The sequence below is a fragment of the Garra rufa genome, chromosome 1 (genome assembly GCF_049309525.1).
Source record: "Garra rufa chromosome 1, GarRuf1.0, whole genome shotgun sequence".
In the NCBI taxonomy this organism is placed as follows: Eukaryota; Metazoa; Chordata; class Actinopteri; order Cypriniformes; family Cyprinidae; genus Garra; species Garra rufa.
In genome coordinates this window covers 72465463-72480046 of record NC_133361.1, presented here as the reverse complement: position 1 = coordinate 72480046, position 14584 = coordinate 72465463, and the positions used below count along the sequence as shown (strand labels likewise).

Sequence of the window (14584 nt, the reverse complement as noted above, 5' to 3'; positions counted from 1 at the left end):
TCTAAAAAACACGTAACACGTAAACGCGTAAAAAAAAAAAAAAGTTTCCACTGCTGTTTTGCAAAATATTCCTTTTTCGAATTGCCTGAAAAGCCACCTCATTTGAGCGTAAGAACTTTTTTTTGTGTGATATATGGTAGTTTTTGCGCAATTGATGCATTTCCTTTCCAAATTTCAATTCGCAATTTCAGTTTGCACAATTTAAAGGGTCATGGAAATGCAGCTAGTGTTTCCAAAGTTCTCCAAGAGACTAAAGTGCATGTTAGTCAGTAAAAATAAATCCAAAAGTACAACATGCTTCACAACTTATTCACAAAAAAAAAAAAAAAAAAAAAAACGATGACTGTGTATGGATTTATGGACATAAAGCCTTATTTCCAAACATTTAATACTGTTGCTCTGAGCAAGGTGCATGGCAAACTTTGATTTTTAATACAATATAGTACCAAAAACAAGAGGCCTGTATTATAGTTTTCACTGTATAATGTGTACACAATGTGCAATCCAGTCATTCATACAGAGTAGTGAAACCAAACTATATGTGGTCAAGCTATCTGCTGTCTGCTGCGGGAGCCGTAATTGAATAAGGCTTGTGTCTAGTGGTACTTTATACTGGAGAAAAGTTGGTTTGATTACAAAGGATAAAACTGAGAACTGAGCTTTTTCCCTGTGGCTCTTTGAACCAATTCCAGACGAACAATTTGTTTGTGGTGAGTAGCCTTGATTTAATATAAAAAGCTTTGTTTTAACAACTACATATGCTGAGTGGATAACCATTTCATTGTAGTATCTGACAGGAGATTGGTCACATGCACACAACTGACTTCACTCCCATTGGTAGACGCTCTTTTCCAACTTTGTGGCATTGCTGGACACGCCAACTTCTGGTTGCCAGCTCTCCAATGAAACTCAGTGGGATCATGGTGCTTTGCCGCTTGTGGTGTAAACTGGGCTTAACCTACAAGGTTAATTGATCCACAGAGTGACAATTTAATTGGTGTGACATGCAAATGAGTGATAAACTGTGTAAATCCCCATTTCAGATGCTTTGACGCTCATACCATTAGTGGTTCCCAACCACATTTAGCATGTGTCCTTTGTCTGACACACCCATTTCAGGTCTTTGAGTCTCTACTAATGAGAAGAATTACACCGCTGGTCTAGATAAAGCTTTGACAGGCTCATTTTTACAATATTTGCGTATCAACAATAGAACATTACGTGATTGCAGAACTTGACAGTTTGTGAGTCACCAAAAAGATGTAATAAAGTCGTTTTAGCAACTGGACAGTTCAACGTTTTAATAGGTTAAAAGTTTTGTCAAATCCTTCTCAATATATAATATGAGTAGTAACTTGGTAAGCAATGATAGGATAATTGGATAGGATAGTGAAGTAATGACAGAAAGTAAAGTGGGAGGGGGATGGGATCGCGAAAGTTCCTCGAGTTGGGACTCGAACTCGGGACGCCAAGGTTGCAATTTTTATTTTAGACAATCTCTGTTCTGAACTCACAATTTGCACTGCAACCATTTCCCAAAATGTAATTTGTGTGGAAATCTTGGGAAGTGTGTAAACGGATGTTAATAGTAGGACGATAAATCGTTGCAACGTGAATCGAGAATTGATTCTGAGATTTTCCAAACACAGCGTGATTCTTTCTCAAATCGACTAATAGCTTAGTTTTGAACAGCAGATTGCACTCCTTGCTTTAGAAACAGCCGTGCTCCGCTTGTTTCCAAATCCCTACATGCACTTCAACCTAAAATAATCATTCGTACAATTCGAAAAGGTTGAAGCGAATTACAAGGATGCTCACAGTGGGCTGTTTACATTAATCTCGCATATAAAAGCATTCTGAGGTGAAATTACATGACTCTTCAGCACTCTTCTTCGTGAGCGTTTGTGCGGATAAAAACTAGATGAGAGTGCCAACTGCTGTTAAAATCTAAGCTCAGAATCGATTCTCGATGTATTCGGAAGATCTCAGAAGAGATCATACGAATCGATTACGAATCCATCCCTAGTTAATAGAGATCAGAGATAGGACAAGACAAATGCAAAGAGGAAGGAACAGATGCCCTAGCAGAGAAAATACTGTACCAGGCAGAGCAAAATATTGGAAGAAAGTTGTAAATATTGAATTGGAGGTGGGGTTTATAGGAAATTGTCTGTCTTCAGAAAATTGTTTTTAATTTTTTTTTTTTTTTGGCGTTTTTGCCTTTTTTATTGATAGGACTGCGCTGACCTTCAGAAAAGTTTTTAATGGCACCTTTGGTTTTGATAACCGAGGAAACACCATATTGCTGCTATTCCATAAGCGCCACCTGCTGTCAGAGAGCGAATATGCGTTTTTAGCATAATTTGACAGCTGAAATCAGGGCTTTTAAATCAAAAAAGTATACAATCTAATTTTAAAGCTGCAGTCCTCTTTGGCGCCATCTCTGTTTAAAGCCTGCAATTGCAGTTTTTTTTTTTCTTATTTTATCTTATTTGCGTGGGTTGTACATTGACATGGCTCTTTAGCGTGGATGAATCTAATGTTTTGAGGAGTATGTGTGGCTCTCAGTCACCGCACCGGTGTGGATATTCACTGCATTTTGGAATCACCGATTCTACGTCTTAGAAGTATAAGCCAAATAAGAATTTGTACTGGAAAATGTCTTCTGAACAAGTAACATGTCTGCCATTTTTGTTCCGACCAACTGAGGAAAAAAAGCATTACAATGTATCGTGCAACCAATGGCGATTAAATCTAATTATCTCTTAGCTTATACTGTATAATATAACGACAGAGATGTGAAGTGGACAGATCCATATGTGACCCTGGACCACAAAACCAGTCTTAAGTCGCTGGGGTATATTTGTAGCAATAGCCAAAAATACATAGTATGGGGCAAAATTATTGATTTTTCTTTTATGCCAAAAATCATTAGGAAATTAAGTAAAGATCATGTTCCATGAAGATTTTTTGTAAAATTCCTACTATAAAGTTATCAAAATGTAATTTTTGATTAGTAATATGCATTAAGAACTTAATTTGGACAACTTTAAAGGTGATTTTCTCAGTTTTGATTTTTTTTGCACCCTGAGATTCCAGATTTTCAATTAGATGTATCTCGACCAAATATTGTCCTTTCCTAAAAAACCATATATCAATAGAAAGCTTATTTATTGAGCTTCCATGTGATGTATACATCTCAGTTTTGTAAAATTTAACCTTATGACTGGTTTTGTGGTCCAGGGTCACATGTAAATCTTTATAAACATGGTCAAAAACAGGCAGGGTCGAACAATGGCTAACAGGTATATGAGGACAAGACACAAGAGTAGTCCAATAAACAGGCAGGCGAGGGTCGATCAACGGCAAACGTAATCCAGGAGGCCAAAACGGCAAGACAAAGAGTAATCCAAAACAGGCGAGAGATCCAGGGCAGGCAGAGAAAAAGACAGGATGAGATAAACCAGGCAGGAATCAAGACACAGATGACTAGTCTTCACTTTGACTAAGGAAACTTTGAAAAGGCTCTGTAAATGTGGCTAACAGTAGGAGAGTGTTAAACGCTCAACAATACTCAAACAATTCTCCATCAAAATGATAAATTATTGGAGCTGCTGTAACAAAATTAATGATTCTCCACCTGCAACCTCCTGCGACTGTACTTTTTTGGATTTACAAACGCGACATAATTGCGCAAAGATGAACGGTGGCATGCTTGCATTTCCCGCGAAAACCTACCAGTACCACTCAAATTAGAAAACATTATTACAAGCTTGCTTTTGCGAATCGGACAAGGTAAGAAGATTGCTTTGAACACTGACTGGTTGATTTTGGATCATTTTTAACCCCCAAAAAATACAGACTGCAGCTTTAAATTAAAAGAAAGTAAGAACTTCTCCTGCTAAATGTATAACTTTAAATGGCTATAATTGTTTTTAGCCTGTAACATAGCAAATAATCATCTGGTTGATGTGCTGTTTTTCTTGTCTCTTGCTTAAAGAAAAAAGGCATCACCTCTTAGCTTGTAAATTAGTGGGAATCTGCAATGAAAAGTCATAATGGGTGCATCCCTAATTGTTGCCTTTAAACATAAAATGACTCTGGTGCTGGATCAAAAACATTATCCGGCTAATGATTGAGAAATACATAGTCTAAAAGTCGTGTGAACATGCAGTTTAATTAAAAGTAAATATTTAACACATTAACCCATGTAAGATCTCCCATAAGAATTGCTTTGGTTTGAGTTAGAAAAGCACAGGCTCACATGAGGAAGCCTCAGTGCCAGCCATGCAGCAGAACTGGCGAGAGCTGGATCCTTGTTATGTAAGAGGAGTCGTCGAAAGCAGCACAAAAGAGTGGGAGCCGACTGGATGGGGGTGCTTTCACAAGCCTGTCGGAGGAGCGGGCAAAGCACGGCTTTCATCGCAACGCATCCACATAAACGAGAAATGCCTAAGAGACATGCATGATATTTCACATTTGGATGCTGTAACACGTGTCCTAACCGAGTACGTGACCAGCAGTTTTACTGTCCACGTTGAATGTGAACAAGGGGCGTAGCTCAACACAATCAATCCCGAAACGTAGCCAATCTCAGCGGTTTCTCCGTCTGCAGCTCTCACACTCTTGCAGACCGGTGCGGCTCAAGAGAACCACACATACCTTATATATTCATGACTTCAATGATGCTTCACTTGGGTGAGTTTGTGTCTGTGTGCAAGGCTGCCATGTAAAATTAGTAATAAGCGATTAACAAAACGAATCACTGCATGGTCGCCTTGACTGTTTCTGCAACACAGACATTGAAAATTCTTCTATATCACATGTTCAAACATCCCTGCATCACAGTAGACATGAAAATGAGGCATTTGTTCTTTTGCAGAGCGTAGCGAGTGAATGTGTGTTGGAGCACTGTTGTTGATGAGCTGAGGATGGGCGAACACCCCCCACATCTCTTTCTGCCTCTCGCTGTTACCATGGCAATCACTGCACAATTACTCATGACATCAGCTTTTCCTTTTTTTCCCACACAGTGGAATGACATGGAAAAAAATAAACTCGGCAGAGTTCAACTTTAAAGGAACCACATCGCTGTTTCGTCTCGTTTCTTCCGAAGTAAGAGGCGGTGTGGTCAGATCTTAGGTGAACCTTTCTTTTAAATCAAGTATCTAGATGCATTTGGTTACTTGTTGGTGTGATTCATCTGACTTTTTTTTCGAAAACCAAATCTTTCGCCACTTGAGAGGGCATTATACTATAAAATGTAGTGTTAGTTTAAAAACTCCAAACTTTTGTGACTTTGTGAAATAACTCACTTTCTGTTTTAGAAACAGATCAACAGCTGCCTATTTGTTTTAAAGTGTGTTCACACTTGTAGTAAAATAACAGTACATTTGGTACTGGTCCACTTAGCGTTCTCACTTAGCAAACCTAAAGATAACGAACCTAAAGGCATAGTGATACATTTATATTACAATAAAACCGGACCGGTTGGGTTAAATGATGTATATTTCCATGACAGAACATACTGAACACCCCAAACAAAAGGTGTGTTCCAAACAAAAGCGGTGCAACACAGACCAATCAATGCATGACTTTTAAGTCTGCTCAGCGCTGCTTTAAGTCAAATACACTTGGACTAAGCGCACTAGTTGTGTGTATATTAGGGTGACCATACGTCCTCTTTTGGACTTAAATTCCTAAATAGCCCAAAATGTCCAGGATTCTGCTTTTGCTTTCTACACTTGCTATTTATTGTGTGCACTTTTGCATTAAAGCCTTGTGCGCTCCCGCTAACATTCTAATATTGAATATAATTTCCGTGCATCTCGGAGTCGCTATCAATATGCAAAGTATTTAAATAGCTTTGGATGCAACTCCTGTTGGATGCAGGGTTGCCAAATCTGCATTTTTGTTTTCCCACAAAATTAGGCAGATTTTCTCCCATGGGTTAAAAGTTTAAAATATTGCATCAGTTCCATTTAACTGCAATGCTTGTATTGAAACATTTTGCATTCTACCATCTTTTTAGGGTGTGTTCACATTTGTCATGTTTTGGTTCAATTAAAACGAACTCTGGTGCAATTGCTCTGTTAGTGCGGTTCATTTGAATAAGTGTGAACGCTGCCATCCGAACCCTGGTGTGCACCAAACAAATGAAAAAATGGGTCTTGGTCCGCTTCCAAACAAAGTCTGGTGTGTTTCGATTAAAATATTAATGTAACACAGACAAACTGCTTAGAAGCTAACCAAAAGCAGGAAGCAATGACATGGTTTCACGAAGGGAATGAACGGTGTATCTAAAACAAAATGAGCACAGGGGAAACACGGAGCAACAAGGAGGTCAAGTGCCTTTTATGAGCTCTTTGTGAGTTTGCAAGTGGTGAAAATAAACAATAACAATAAGCAAACTTAGTCCAGCAGACAGCATTAGGTGTATTTGACTTAAAGCTGTGCTGAGCAGACCAATTCGAGCGAGTTTGGACCGATTGTTTTGGCACAAATCCGAGCACAATTGCCATTTTCACATATGTCCAAACAAACCAAGCTAAGGGGGGGAAACGCTCCAGTTTCTTAAACAAGGTGCCAGGTGTGAAAGCACCCTAAGTCGAACACATTCTGTAAATTCCGGCACGAACACAACTTTAGCCTCAAGACCATCTTTTTTAGCAGTCCTGCTCTGAGTTTGTTTCAATCGAATCAAACATAAGTGTGAACACACCCTTAAAAATGGTTTAGGTGACTTTATAAACAGCTGATCTTTTAAAATGAAAAAGAAATGAATCTAATTGAACATTTAAACCAATCATAAACTAAATTAGGATTTTATAGAATATGCTAATTTGTGACGGAACATTTACTGATTATAGTCCACTATGAATAAAGGAATAACAGGCACAATAATTGAATTAATTGAACTTTATTGGCTTTGTATAATATGTGATTCTGCATTTGAAGGTCAGCTTTTTTCACTGTTATTAATGGCAATGCTGAATTTCTTGATTCATGCATCAGGGTTTGTACATGGTGCTTAAAGTGCATGAAGTTTTTGAAACTTAAAGCCTGGAAAACCCTTGAAAATTGCAGTATTCCTAAAGAGATACTAAGTGATTGAATTGTTAAAAAGACAAATATATCTATCTATAAAACATCATTTACAGACAAAGCGTTATAAAATTGTGTACTTGCGGTTTCTGATGCAGCTGCTGTCACACAAAATCCAGCTGGCTCTTTCAACAGAAGTTTCTTTGCAAACTCTTCTTTGCACTGTGAATTTAAAAGAAATTGAACTGGCATCTGTACACTGTACCCAGTGTAGACAGGCATCCGTGATTATAATGGCCTCTATTTGCTTTTGAGGCAATGCTCATACCAAAGCAACTGATGGCAAGTTTATTTTAAATCATGAGGAGGACATGAAATCAAATTTGCCTTGATCTTTTGACATATAAGATCTCTTTATAATGAAGATATTTCAAGCTATAAAACTTGAAGGAAGGTCCGCAAATGGCTCATTTGGACTTTGGAGATTTGTGGCGACACACGGGCAAATACATAGGCATATGACCGCCTCCAGGGAAACAACTTAAGGCTAAAAGTAGTTTAAACTTGCCGATTTAGGAGAAAATCTTAAAAATAAGATGTCAATTCTAAATGAAGTACTGCTGAAAGAGTAAATCAGCTAGGAGTAGGAAGTCACTAAGACCAAATCACAAACTAGGCCTATTCTCCCTGCTGAAAAAAAAACCAATAAAACCATCACAGAAATACGAATGATTTCCACTACAAATATTACAAACCATCAACTTTTAACCATTAAAGTAATTAAAAAATGGTTTCCTGTGATGCATTTGGGACAAGCCAACAATAGAAAGCGACCAATTACCGGAAGAGACCAACAGGCACCATTACAGTTACCATTAAAACAAGTACAGTTCCCATTATAACCATTACAAGTTCTCTGATTGTTTCTAACCTCACTCAAAACTGCATTTATTTGCACGCACGTTTTCCCATGTATCTTTTTTTTAGTTTGGAGGTCATCCCAAATCCAATATTTCCTTAGATTATATCCTTGGTGTTTATTTATAGGTCGGGCAAGAAGTAACAGCTGTTCTTGTGTCCAGTTTGGTTTTCTTTTACATTTTAAAATCTTTGAGTTTGGCAACATTTGTATTTTTAAACCTTTATTTAAATATGCCAACATTATATCGCGCTCTACAATATTTCTATGAAAATGAGACTTGATGGCACATTCAAAGCAGCACACATAGCAAAATAAGTCTCACTAATACAGCCTGCTGGTTACAAGGGCAACTCCCTAATTCCAAATACATTACCATTCAGGGGTGCATTTCCCAAAAGCATTGTCCGTTTACTATGGTAACAAGTTCCATTGAACTCCATTGGTAGTGACGAAATTTGCAACCACAGTTGCTTTTGGGAAACGCTTTGAAAGGATGACGGTTGTAGGCTACCAAAAAAACTTCCTTGGAATGCATTTCTGCGTCGTCTTGCTGAGACTGTTAAGGAGGGGCCATCGTTACACAATTAAACCTGCGCAAAGAATCATGGGAGATAAATTGTGAGTTCTTTCACGTGGCCAATTTTGAGCTCTTCGGTTTTGAATGACCCTTCATTATGGCGGCTATGGTTGTTCTTACTGTGAAGCACCCTTCATAGATAGGTTTATCCCATTTGGCATACAGTGACCCTTTTATGAATGGGTTGCTATATCATTGCCTCATTTGATTTGTTCAAAAATGTTGATTGATTCACTGGTGAAATGCTGCTGTGGGTTACTGGGAAAGACAACAGTTCTGCTGTGGTTTTATTTGGAGCTATTTTAGTTTGTGAAATTTAGCAAATGCTGACAATATTGTTTCTAAAACGTCACAAAATATTAACTTCTTGTTTGCTGAACTGGTAAACCATATCATTTAAGATAAAAGCCCATGCATTAACGCATTTTTGCTCTCATATCTTTAATTTTAGGGGAATTCAACTACTAAAACATCACTGTTTTCAAAGATTGCCGTATTCGGTGTTTTTACAGAAACGATAACGGTGGTGTTTTCAAAAACTTGCACTTCGAAACCCATTTTCAAAAGTATTGTCATGTAAACAGGAAAAATGCGTAAGTTTCCTGTTTTTGTCTGAAAACGTTGTTGTGTAAACGGCAAATGAAATCAAATGTGAAGATTTTAATGCGTTCTCCTAGAATACTTCTTCAACTGTCAGATTTGAGGACCAGAACTGATTTTACCCACTTTCACAATTTTAATTGTAGTGACCATATTGGTTCTCTGAAAATGTCCTTAGTACATATTACTTAAGGGACTATGGGCTATAGGCTCTAAAAACGAAGGGAAGTCTCATAAACTTGCTACACTAAGGGAGAAATATCACTGAAAAATTATAGACCTTATGTTAAAGGGACTAAGAAAATGTTTAGACTGTTATGTTAGAATGGTATGTAGATGTTATTGTTAATTAGACGCTGAAAAATGCCATATCTGGCCTGTTTAATCCAAAATAAATCATGAGTGTCTAAGAAATTGAAAGCCTTTACTTCAAAACACTCATAGTGGGTTTATATGGCACATACGAACCCACTTGAAATTTGTCCTGATTTTACTTTTATAGTAATTTCCTTTTAACACAAAACACAACGTAGTGTTAGTTTATGTGATTTAATACTTTCCTCATTGTCAGCCTTTGTGATGGGGCTTTCACAGTGTAATGTGAAGAGTTGTGGAGGACTATTTAAAAAGCTTGTTATTCTAATGAGACATTTTGCTTTTGCCCACTGCTGTATATTGTTACAGGTTATTTATAAAGCCCTGAGCATGTGCGCCCTATAAATAATCAGTGTTTGAACTGTCTCACACAACCATACCATCAACACATGAATGCTCTCCATTCCATTGCTTATATAAACACACTACCAGTACCATAAAAATACATGGTTTGAATCCTCCCAAAGTGTTTTCAGACATTTAATTCAGAGATAATCTTTTTCATCCATGTAACATGAAATGTATATACTAAAACATTTATTTTTCTGTGCAGGGTCCATCTCTTAGACCATAATTTTCAAGGCAACTACCACGGATTATATCTTATACTAAGGTAAGCTGTTCAAATTATTGCCTGTTTTAGTTGGTTAACCCATTATGCTATTTAAGGTATTTACACATGCACCGGAGAAACTTAAACTACGAACCTTAAAAACTACTTCTACGTACAGTGGCCTAAGAAACTATTTGGACAATAATGTTGCACGTGCCTGAATGTCATTGCATTAGACACCAAAATATCAGGTGTCTTACAAAATCACTATGATTGCTGCTTAGGTCAGTCATAAACTTATAAATGTGACCCTGGACCACAAAACCAGTCATAAGGTTAAATTTTACAAAACTGAGATGTATACATCACATGAAAGCTCAGTAAATAAGCTTTCTATTGATGTATGGTTTGTTAGGATAGGACAATATTTGGCCCGAGATGCATCTATTTGAAAATCTGGAATCTGAGGGTGCAAAAAAATCTAAATACTGAGAAAATCGCATTTAAAGTTGTCCAAATTAGGCTCTTAACAATGCATAGTACTAATCAAAAATTACACTTTGATATATTTACAGTAGGAATTTTACACAAATCTTCATGGAACATGATCTTTACTTAATTTCCTAATGATTTTTGGCATAAAAGTAAAATCTATAATTTTGACGCGTGCAATGTATTTTTGGCTATTGCTACAAATATACCCCAGGGACTTAAGACTGGTTTTGTGGTCCAGGGTCACAAATGATAAAAATAAATTGACCTTGAACTGTTGCTGAACTTAATATGTGAAGCAAGCTGTAGTGCTTTGCACAACCCACCGTTTGAACCATGCCATCTGGTGTGATAACCCACATGTGCAATGCATGTTTAATGACTGAATCGTTCGTTAATGTAACCCAATCTGCGTGCAATGATCTTCTTTTAACTTCATGGATACTGGGCTGTACCTCATCTTCATAACTTAATTGGAACTTTTATTACACTAATCAGAGTTTAATGCCGCACAATTCTGCAAGCCCACTCTTGATTATCCAAATAAGCTGTAGTTGAGAAAAAAGAAACTTTTTCTTGTTAAAACTTACACCTTTTATATTTGACAAGCGCCCTTCGAGAGGTGCGACCTCTAAGTCGGCTATAGAAAGAGATATCTGGTTAACCTCAACACCGCAGGACTTCGTTTTACCCAGGAGCCAGTGGATCCACGGGGTCTCACCCAACTGCGCTCCAAATATATGACCTTTCCACCCAGTCTGAGAGTCCAACAACACTTCTGTCATCAATCATGGCAGAACAACATGATTGAAGTTCATCTTTTTTGTTTAATTCTGGATCTCGAGCACAACTTCATCACCACCTCTCTCAATCGAGCATCTCTAACTACAGAAGAAACTATTAGGACTTTCAACTAAACTACGTCAGGACACACACTCAGTGACAAAGCCAATGCAAGAATAGGACAAGCTATTGTGACCCCTTTAATAAGGTGCTTTAACTGGAATACCGACTCCTACTTAATATTTTTTAGTTCTGAGAAGTTATTTCCATAGATTAGTTCAATAAACTTCTGTGTACATGCACCCGAGTTTGATTGTGTTTACTGCTCACTTTAATGAGCTGATCTGTGCTGTAATATATGCTTTAATGTTATTAGTACTATATGAAAGTTGTTTTCTCTGGCCAGGAAAGTGATATTTCTTGGAGCTGATAGACTATAAACACTGAATGTTTGCTGGCTGAACAGATTGTAATATTAATTCCCAACATTTACTTCTGGCAGCTGATATAAATACTTTTAATTACTCCTACTTTACAGTTTATTGAAGTTTGTGTACAGATATAGCCTATGTCAGTTCAATACATAAATAACCATCAAGACACAGTACTGTTTAAGTAGCTCTAATGATTTTATGCTCCTGGAGAGCCACTGTCCTAGAGAATTTAGCTCCAACTCTAATTAAACACACCTAACTGGATAATTAAGGTCTGCGGACTATCTTAAAACTTCCAGGCCAGAAGTGCCCAGACTTGGTCCTGGAGGGCCTGCAGAGTTTAGCTCCAACCCCAATTACACAAACCTGAACCAGCCAATCAGGCTCTTACTAGGCATACTAGAAACTTCCTGTCAGGTGTGTTGAGCTAACTCTGCAGGACACCAACCCTCCAGGACCAAGTTTGGCCACCCCTGTTTTGGCAATCGAGCTGGAGCTGGTCACATAGAGTGTGCAGCATGGTATTCTTGGTTTGGACCAGATCTAATCCTAGAATAAGGCATTGATGTAGCATGCACTCACATAAAAGCTCAAAACTAAGGCTAGGCCGCACGTGAAACAAGACTGCACAAACTGCACATCCTGTGTTCAAGTGAGGCAACATGCATATCCATGAAGAAAAAAAAAACATTGTAATTGTGGTACAGAAGGTACAGAACCCACAAAGTGGATGCATGCAGGTGCACAGAGACAAGGATAAATGCCATGAAGAAGCAGTGTAAAAAATGTAGGAAACCGAACCACTTTGCTAAGGCTTGCGAATTACAACAACCCTAGAACCGGAGAAACATGCGTACTGTTGATAACAAAACTGACAATGGCCTCAGGACCCCCCAGGAACTCTTCACTGGTGCAATACCAAAAGATCATTGCAACGTGGAAATTGAGACTTGAGGCTTTACACTCTCCAAAATGGGACACAAGTCATTATCGTTCTAGAAAACAAGATTCAACAGTATCAACAGTCTCAGTTAAAACAAACAACACAACGGTTGTCAGGAAACATTGAGGAAACTGCATCACGCACCAGCCAGCTTCTGAACCTTTACTAGGACTCAAAGCTTGCCTTGAAATGGATCTAATCTAATTGGTCCTCTTTGTGCAACAAGACTCTGAGCAAAACCATGACCTTGTGAATAAATTAGCTGATGTTTTCATAGAAATAGGCCAGTATAGGGATGTGCGGGTCTAGTCACATAGTCTACACTGAAAGCTAGCGCTAGTGTAAGATACATATTGACCACACAGCCATTCAAGTAGTTTTCTGCCATTTGGTTGGTTTGCCAATCTCAGGGCAAGATGTCTTTCAAAGCAAAGCAGACTAGACTAGAGGAAATGTCTGGAGTAGCGGCGACTCTAAAGGAACAGAAGAAAAATCTATGCAAAAAAATATCAATGCAATGAACAAGAAATTCGTGTCTCAGGCATTTGACTGACGGACTGACACATTATTAAACCAGACTAGAAGAAAATGAACGCCATGGAAAAAGTGGGTTCTTTGAGTCAGAAAAGCTACGCTTAACCATTTCGAACTTCAAGGCAGTGATTTTTCAATTGCAATCCGTTTTGCACTCTTTGTATCTCTCTTATCTAACGCCCACTGATGATTCAGATCATCAGCTCGTTAGAAAAAGCTGTCTCATAAAAAGAGACCTTACGGAATCCCAAGAGCGGTAAAAATGATCAGATATTACTAGAGCTGGGCGGTATGACCAAAAATTTATATCACGGTATTTTTCAAAATTATACGGTATCACGGTATATGACGGTATTTTTTTTTTTTCATGCATGACTAGGTGTTAACCACATTTCCTAATAAATTAGAGAATAATTACTGCAGTATATTGGCTTACATTGACCGGACTAGTATTAACCCAGGTTTGATTGGTCTCACAAAATGCTGCTGTTCACAAAGAAGTGACAGTGGAACTCATAATTGTAATGAGGTGAAGAAATCAGAATTCATGATTTGCAGTCAAAATACACAACACTTTATTGTGCATTCTTCACCAGTTCACATTTACAAGTCTACGCGTTTCTCTTCCAGCAGGAGGCGCTGTCAGAATGGTAGTATACAAAGTAGCGCAACAAATGATTTTGAAACGTGCAGCGCTCATATTTATTCAATGGATAGCCTTTTGAAGTTTCATCGCAATTCTTGTCTTTCAGTCCCCACATTTTAGACCACCTGAAATCATAATTATGACTTTCATAACCCCCTAATAACACTGCAGTCATCAATGAAAATTAAGAGCTTTATTTAAGACTTTCAAAAACAAACCTTACACAAAATACGTTTCTTTTTTATTTATTTTTCCCACCATGTTCGGGGCACAAGAAAAATATTAAGGGACTAAATTAATATCAGCATATGAAGTATAATCGTCTCTCATTGTCTGAAAGAATGCACATCAGATGCTGAAAGTCAGTTTTTACTTTCACTTTAACATATTGATCAGTTTCCACGTTGCTTGTGTGATATCCATTGGCTTTAAAGCATAAATATTAATAAAAATACAGTATATAGAAAAGACATATCTTTAAAATATTGCGACGTAACACCAACGTAAAGCCATTGTTTTTCTCTCACTGAAAGCTACATCTGTCTGCGCACAATGCGCCGATCTCTGCTCTCATCTCTGCAGACACACCCCCTCTTGAAATTTCGGCATTACAAGTTTTGCAAATCGCTAACCCTGGGTCTTTCTCAGATATACTGAAATACGTCCACACCTCAGATGTGT

The 14584-nt window shown here is 37.8% G+C and overlaps 1 protein-coding gene across 1 annotated transcript in view; it reads left to right on the top strand.

The window, feature by feature from the left end:
* The window catches only part of gprc5ba (G protein-coupled receptor, class C, group 5, member Ba), a 31074-nt gene that overhangs the window by 2606 nt on the left and 13884 nt on the right, over nucleotides 1–14584 (top strand). The window contains exon 2 of the mRNA XM_073844580.1: nucleotides 10072–10131. The gene's annotated coding sequence lies outside the window, so the exon portion shown is untranslated. The remainder of the gene's footprint in view (nucleotides 1–10071; nucleotides 10132–14584) is intronic.